The sequence below is a fragment of the Solanum pennellii genome, chromosome 10, assembly GCF_001406875.1.
Source record: "Solanum pennellii chromosome 10, SPENNV200".
Classification (NCBI taxonomy): Eukaryota; Viridiplantae; Streptophyta; class Magnoliopsida; order Solanales; family Solanaceae; genus Solanum; species Solanum pennellii.
Genome location: NC_028646.1, coordinates 12,277,735 through 12,284,872, shown reverse-complemented (window position 1 = coordinate 12,284,872; position 7,138 = coordinate 12,277,735). Strand labels below are relative to the sequence as shown.

Here is a 7,138-nt window from a genome sequence, read left to right as displayed (position 1 = left end):
CAGATCGGGGTGTATCTAAGTTTAGATATTCAATAGAGAAGTACTTTTAAGACTATCAATATTTTTGAACGAAACTAATAATTTACGCTTTCAATACTTCTCTCACAAAGAAATACATACTCGACACTTAACAAAGGGGCTTCACTACACTTTTTCAATTTTAATTTTTTAAAGTTTTACCCCTAGACGGATTGTCTAGCGAACTTTTATTAAAAATAAAAATATCAATAAGGATAAGAATAAGCAAGGGGATTTTAGGTGTAATGTCTCATTTCTCGTGAAAATACTTTTATTTGTGAAATAAACAATTTTCCCTTCCTCTTGGTGTTTTCATACTTAATTTGTGTTGCGGGAACAGTTAGTATGGGTCCTAAAGCGATCGGGTGATATTTTAGTGTTTTTGAGCCTTTTAATTGAATTATATTGATATAGTTGATCTTGATCGATATTTTGAAATTTAAGCGCAGGATGATAATTTCGTTGGTTTCATTGCATATGAAACATTTTATTAAAGTTAGTAGGGTGGTGGACAAAGTTTCAAGGCCTTGGGTTGAGCTTTGGGTGTTATAAACGAGATGTTGAGCTTTTAGCCTAAAGAGAGGCTGGGGAGGATATTTCTATCAATTGATCTTTTTTCGAAAATTTAACTATTTCATTAAGTCTGAATTGTTGAATTTAGTGAGATTACATGTCCAACTATTTTTTATCGGAATCCAAACAATTTCGAGGGTCCAATGAGAATCCTTTTTCTTGAATTGACCGGTTGGTTCTCTAGTTTCTGGTGCAGGTATTTTAGACCATCGCGATCGCGGTCAAGGGGCTCGCATTTGTGATGTGTAGCCTCAGTGTCCTTCGCGATTGCGAGAGTTAGTGGCTCGTGATGAACAGACATAATCTAATTTTAGGATCCTTCCCCCTTTTTCTTATTCCATTATTTTTCACTCAAACGGAACTTAGGGGAAGCAAATCTTGGGAGCTTTTGTTGAGTAAACTAGAGTGGATAAGCTTCACTTATTAATTTCTTATTGTTTCCTCCAAATTTTATCGTACTAAAACTCCTTTAAATCATGATTTTAATATGTTTTTTGAGGTTTTTCGCCTAAAGTTGGAAGATTTATAGCTTTTTGAATTGGAACTTGTTTCTAATTACTTGTTTTTAATGGGCTTTTCAATCACAAAATCCTCTTCAGCTATATATAGAACATGTTTTGCAAATAAAAATATGATTTTACCCTTTCAACTTTTGAAAAGATTTTTGGATTGTTTACCTTTGGTTCCTAACCTTTATCATTTGACCTCTTTTTATGGTTTTTTTTTTTCATATTGATAGTTGGGGATCGTTTAGAAGATTTTTTGGTAGAAAAAAAAGGTTTCGGGAGAGTTGTTCGGGTGAAGCTCGATCTTCGAGGTAAGCTTGACTATACCTCATTTGAACTGATATGAGTAATTAATCTTTCTTATGAATTCAGCGGCGGAATGAGATTATAGAACAAAATTGAGAGGTTTGTAAGTGTTGAGTCTCTTGTTTAGTCCGTGTGAGCCTCCTTATTTGTGATGCTAAGCATGTGTGAAGGCCTTGTATGATATCCTTGATTGCTTTGAGAACTTGTGATATTTGAAAATTTTCCTGAGTGAGGGATTGTGTTGCCTATCTTAACACTTTGATATTGAGATGTCGTAGTTAAGGGCTTGAGTGATTTTTTATCACATCTTAAAATGAAGGATATGGTTTCTAAATGTTAAAGACTAATTTGAAATGAATCCTTTCACTATTTTCTATCATGTATGGGTGTACATCATGATCTGTTGAGTTTGAAAACTTTGAACTCTTTAGACATTTCTTGATTGATTATACTTTGTATCGTAAGTGTTATGATGCATTCATCCTCATTCATCACACCATTGTTCATGAGAATATGAGAAAAGCGAAAGAAATACTATTTTGATCAAGAAAATGAGACACTTAACTTTTACCCTTAATCATGAGTTAGGTAGCGAGTTGATGTGATATTGAGATTGGAGATTGGTATATGAACTGTGAGTCTGCGATGGTGCTTCGTCTGGAATCTAAAGTTCGACAAGGTGTATACAATAGGTTATGCGGCAACCTTGATTTCACTACTCAATTTCATCATTTCATTGCATTGAATTGGTTTGCTTTGTTGTGTTGTATAACTTGTCTTCCTGTTGATATCAGTATTATTTGTAGCCTTATGTGTTTCTATTGGCATCGTTATTATATATATTGACTGAAATCAATATCGAAATGAGACTTTTCATTATGCAGATGGAGACATTTCATAGTTAATTCTTAAGTATGATTAATTACTTATATTCAGTCGGTCTAATCTATAGATTTAGTATAATTAATAATTTAGTCAATAAGTATTTCCGTCGTTAATAATATGGTTAAAAAATATCTCTACACTAATAATTTGGTCAAACAAGTCCCTATAACTATTCAAAAGCAATTTATTCATACTAAAAATAATACTTTTAGAAATCTAATTTTTATTTTTTAAAAAAAAATAAATAAAGAAGTCACTTAGCTAATATATAAGTAGGAGATAATCTTATTTTTTTTGTTCTTATTCTAATTTTATAAATTAATTAGAAAAACCATATGTACCTTAACACACGCACACGCACACGCACACATTAGGGATAATGCACAAGTACCCGCTGAACTTATGTCCGAAATATCAGACACGCTTATACTATACTAAGGTCCTATTACCTCCCATGAACTTATTTTATTAATAATTTTCTATCCCTTTTCGACCTACGCGACACTATCTTGTGGGCCCAACGCTGATTGACTTTTTTTTTCAAACTAGTGCCACGTAGGCCGAAAAGGGGTAGAAAATTACTTATAAATAAGTTCAAGGGCTAATAGGACCTTAATATATTATAAGTGTGTCTCTGAGATTTCGGGCATAGATTGAAGGAGTACTTGTGTGTTTTCCCTTATTATTAGGAAAAGAACTTGTCTAAAACGAAATGACATAGTAATATATATTTTTGAAAACACACATGTAGTACTAACAATGAGAGGTTGAGTAAGGGGGCGGAGCTTGAAGAGCGAAGCGAACCGAGCTAGCCTAGTAACGTTTTAACAATAAGAACATTCTGGATCAAACTGTTGATGACAAGGACACTTTAGGCCAAATTATTAATTGATTTCATTTTTATTCAATTGCACATAGTTCAAGGACATTTAGTTTGACCCTTTTACATAAAAATTATTATTTAATGACAATTTATTTTTGAGTAAATATAACTTTACAACAAAACTTACTTTAGTATATTTTAATTATAAGTGCGTTTAAATATCTCCTTAACAATTTTGAATTGATTAAATATCAGCCTAAGAGCTGACATGACAAAGTGAGAGTACTTACTCTCCTCAAAGTGCGTGAAAAATAAAAATAAAAACAAAAACTCAAGGTAAAATCAAACACATGACATTGATCAATATATAACTAGTAGCTTTTAATTTTTTTTTATAAGTTAAACTTTTTAAAAAAGTTGAAATATTTCATGTTTAGAAGTAAATGAAATTTGTGGGTTCAATTTTTTTTTTTAAAAAAATATTTAATCTTTTTGTTCTCTCTTTATTTTGTTGCTTCCTCGTTGAAGCACTCCTACACCTTTCTTCTTCCATATTAAAAATTTCCCTTCATCTTCATCCCTCACCTCATCCGGTCTTCATTAATCACAAAATTCAATGTGTAATTCATATTATTGAATGTCAGCTTGCTTGATTTTAAGTAATTCATTTTGAATTCTATTAGTTGTGATGCAAAAACTGTAAGTCTATCAACTTTCTTACACAACTTTCATATTTCATTTGAGTTGTTAAGAAAAAAAGTAACTTTCAAAAGTATTTTTCTCCAAGAGGCAGATTTGTGGAGAAAGAGGGGGCTCTAAGAAGAAAAAGTATGTATGCTATTTTTTTAAAAATTGATGAATGTTGAAGAAGAAAATAACTATTGAAGGCTGAAAAACTAAGAAAAAAAGAAGTTAGTGGAAGTTGAAAATTAAGAAAGAAGAAAGGGGGGAGTGGGTGGGGTGGGGTGGGGGGAGCATAGAAGCGAAGGGGTGGAAGAAGATGAACATTTTTTATTTTAAAATGCATTTTTAATTAATTGATTAGTGTAATAAATTTTAAGTGTAAGAAAACGTAGAAGAGAATGGATGGAAGAAGATGGATATATTTTTTTTATTTAAAAATGCATTTTTAACTAATTGATTAGTGTAATGAATTTTAAGAAAATGTTTAAGAAAAAAGGTGAATAAACAAAAAAAAGATTGAAAATTATATGGTGCTTAAAGGGTTGTGACGTGGTGCTTACATGACTATGATATGACAGGTGAGCGTGGTATTCTACTCTCAGGATTGTATTTAATTCACTTCAAAAATGTTAAAAGAATATTTAAACATCTGTATAATTTATATGCTAACGTAAATTGTGCTGTCAAATTTTAAGGGGAATTTATGTGTGTTTTCAATTCAAAACATTTTTTCTTGAAAATATTTGAGAGATATAGATGAAATGGTGAAATAAAAAACTCCCAAGATAGAACAGCAACCATTTGTGAATATTGTTTGTTTTGTACCTTTGTTAAATCTCGAAAATAAAATTCTAATTTATTCTTGATCCATTTTCTTGTTGAAGAGATATCAATTATTCTAATATTTTTACGTCACTATTATGCTTCTGTTGGCTATTCCTGTTTTCTTGATATGTACATTCATTTTTCACTCAACCATTTTACATACAATACTATTTTATATATATTTTTGTATTTTTCTATCGAAGACGTTGAATTTTTTTAATAAATATAAACTTAGGTATGGAAACACACGATCACGCAGTATGCTAGATTCTCCATCTCCAAGATAAGGTGAGCCTCACTTTACTTAGAAAATTTGAGTCAATTTATGTTTTAATAGTATGCCCAATTTAAGGCATGTTGTTATTTAATATGTAGAGGCTTCATGTATAATAAGAGTAATATATATTTTAAGTTTTGACTTTCACAAATTACAAATGTTTTTATGATATATATATGTAAAATATTTCATTTTATTAGATTTATCGCTTTAAATATATTAAAAATTTATTTCCGTTTACATCTAGATGTATGCTCGTGTTTCATATCATGTTACAAATATGTTTTATTTCATGTTATAAATCTGTGTGGTTCATAATAACATTGAATTTCGACCACTAGGCTCCAAACGTGACAATTTTTCTAGTATCAACATCGATAACGTTAATAACAACAATATTTGCAATATTATTGTATATTTAAAGGTAACTAAATTAATTACCATAAATAAAAAATATATTGTAGTTCAAAAGATAAAGATGATCAGAAAATATCAGATATCATTGGGACCCAATAGTTACTGCAATGCATTTTGCAGTGATTAAATACTTCCTTACTAATAGGAAGTCAATAAGGTAATGATTCTCATCACTTTTGGCAAAAATAAAATAAAAATTAGCTTTGTATTTCTTTTTGTGAAAAAGAACAAATAATATGTAAATATCTTTCGTTATATTTTGAGATATTAGTAATTTTATGATTCAGAAATTAGCGTATATATTTCATTTACTCTATTTAAAAACTAAATAGTGATATGTGGCACAATTTTATCTATTTATTTTTAATAAATATCAAGTCGTGAATAATAATTATGACACGTGTATGCCCGTTAACATAAAGGGTATATATGTCTTGATTTTTGGGCATGGCCACCATGTCCTAAAAGTATGATCTCGCATATCGTTTACAATGGTTTGAGAATATATTTATAATTTTTCTCTTCATTTTGAGATAATAACATCTATATTTTTCTCTTCATTTTTAAATGATAACTTCTAGCTATTCTTTAGAATCAAATCTAAATTTTACTTTCTCTCGGAATGATATATATTTTATGTTAAATGAAATAATTTATAGTTATATCACTTGTAAAATTTATTTTTTCTATTTTCATTAAGAAGATTACTTTCCTACAAAATTATATTTCAAAGCATTTAATTAACTAAACATTAAAACTGAAACACGTTTTAAAAAGATTGTCCTCCGTAACAAATACGTTCAAATTGTACTTGAATTTTTTTCGATATCCGAAGTCTACATTAAGGTCTTGACTAATTCAAATCGCACACTACAGACTTCATTGGAAAGTAACGCTCCTAATAGAATTTTTTTCATATACAAAGCTCAAATTCCAAATTTCTTGTTAAGAATAAAATAATCCACCACTACATCACAACCTACTTTAGTATACTCGAGTAGTTTAACCAACTCTTGATTGTTGTTGGTAAAATTTCCTTCACTAAATGCAACATATAAATAATTTTAACACTAAATCATTTATCACATTTTGAAAAACAATATTATTTTTTATTCAATACCTTAGGAATAGCTTCACTTCATGGGCCATGACCTGTCTGTGGACCATTAATTCATAGTATAAAATTTTATCGGTTTATATGTGTTATCCTAACTTTTGAGTCCGTTTATATTTAAAAGATGGTGCCACCTTCTTTTCTAAGCTAGCGTTTGGCCATAGATTTCCAAATATTCTTGGCAAATATTATTTGAGTGAAAATTTGGGTGAAATTTCACCATCTGTTTGGCCATAAAATTTGGGAAATATATTTCAACTTTTTAGAAAAATATGATTTATACCCACAAGTTTTAAAAACTATCAAAACTAACTAAAAGTTTGTATTACAAGTCAATTGAATGTTCGTTACAACAATAACAAATAATGTCCATGACACTAAAACGATGTGGTAATTTGGAGTGAGTGCAACAAGAATTATTCCATGTATCGTGAAGCAGACAAAGTACATGACTTTGTTACCTAAAGCCAATTTTTAATAATTTTCATCAACAATCATATCATTATTTAATATTCACTAAATATTTCATCACTATTTTGGTGTTCACGTAAAAAATGATGTAATACAACGCAAGCAAAAACTAGAGAGGGTGTTTTTGTAAAAGATAAAAGATTGGGGTAAAATTTTAATTTTCAAAATATCCCAAATAATGAGATTTGGCCCAAATACTAGAAAAAACTAGTATTTGGAAATTTGGGATATTTGCCAAA

General features: G+C 29.5%; 1 long non-coding RNA gene across 1 annotated transcript; it reads left to right on the top strand.

The window, feature by feature from the left end:
* Positions 1–201: 201 nt before the first annotated feature.
* Positions 202–2,191, top strand: LOC114074210. The gene is made up of 2 exons (XR_003574655.1): positions 202–1,408; positions 1,992–2,191. It is a non-coding gene; the product is annotated as an uncharacterized LOC114074210 (long non-coding RNA).
* The last annotated feature ends 4,947 nt before the right edge of the window (positions 2,192–7,138 follow it).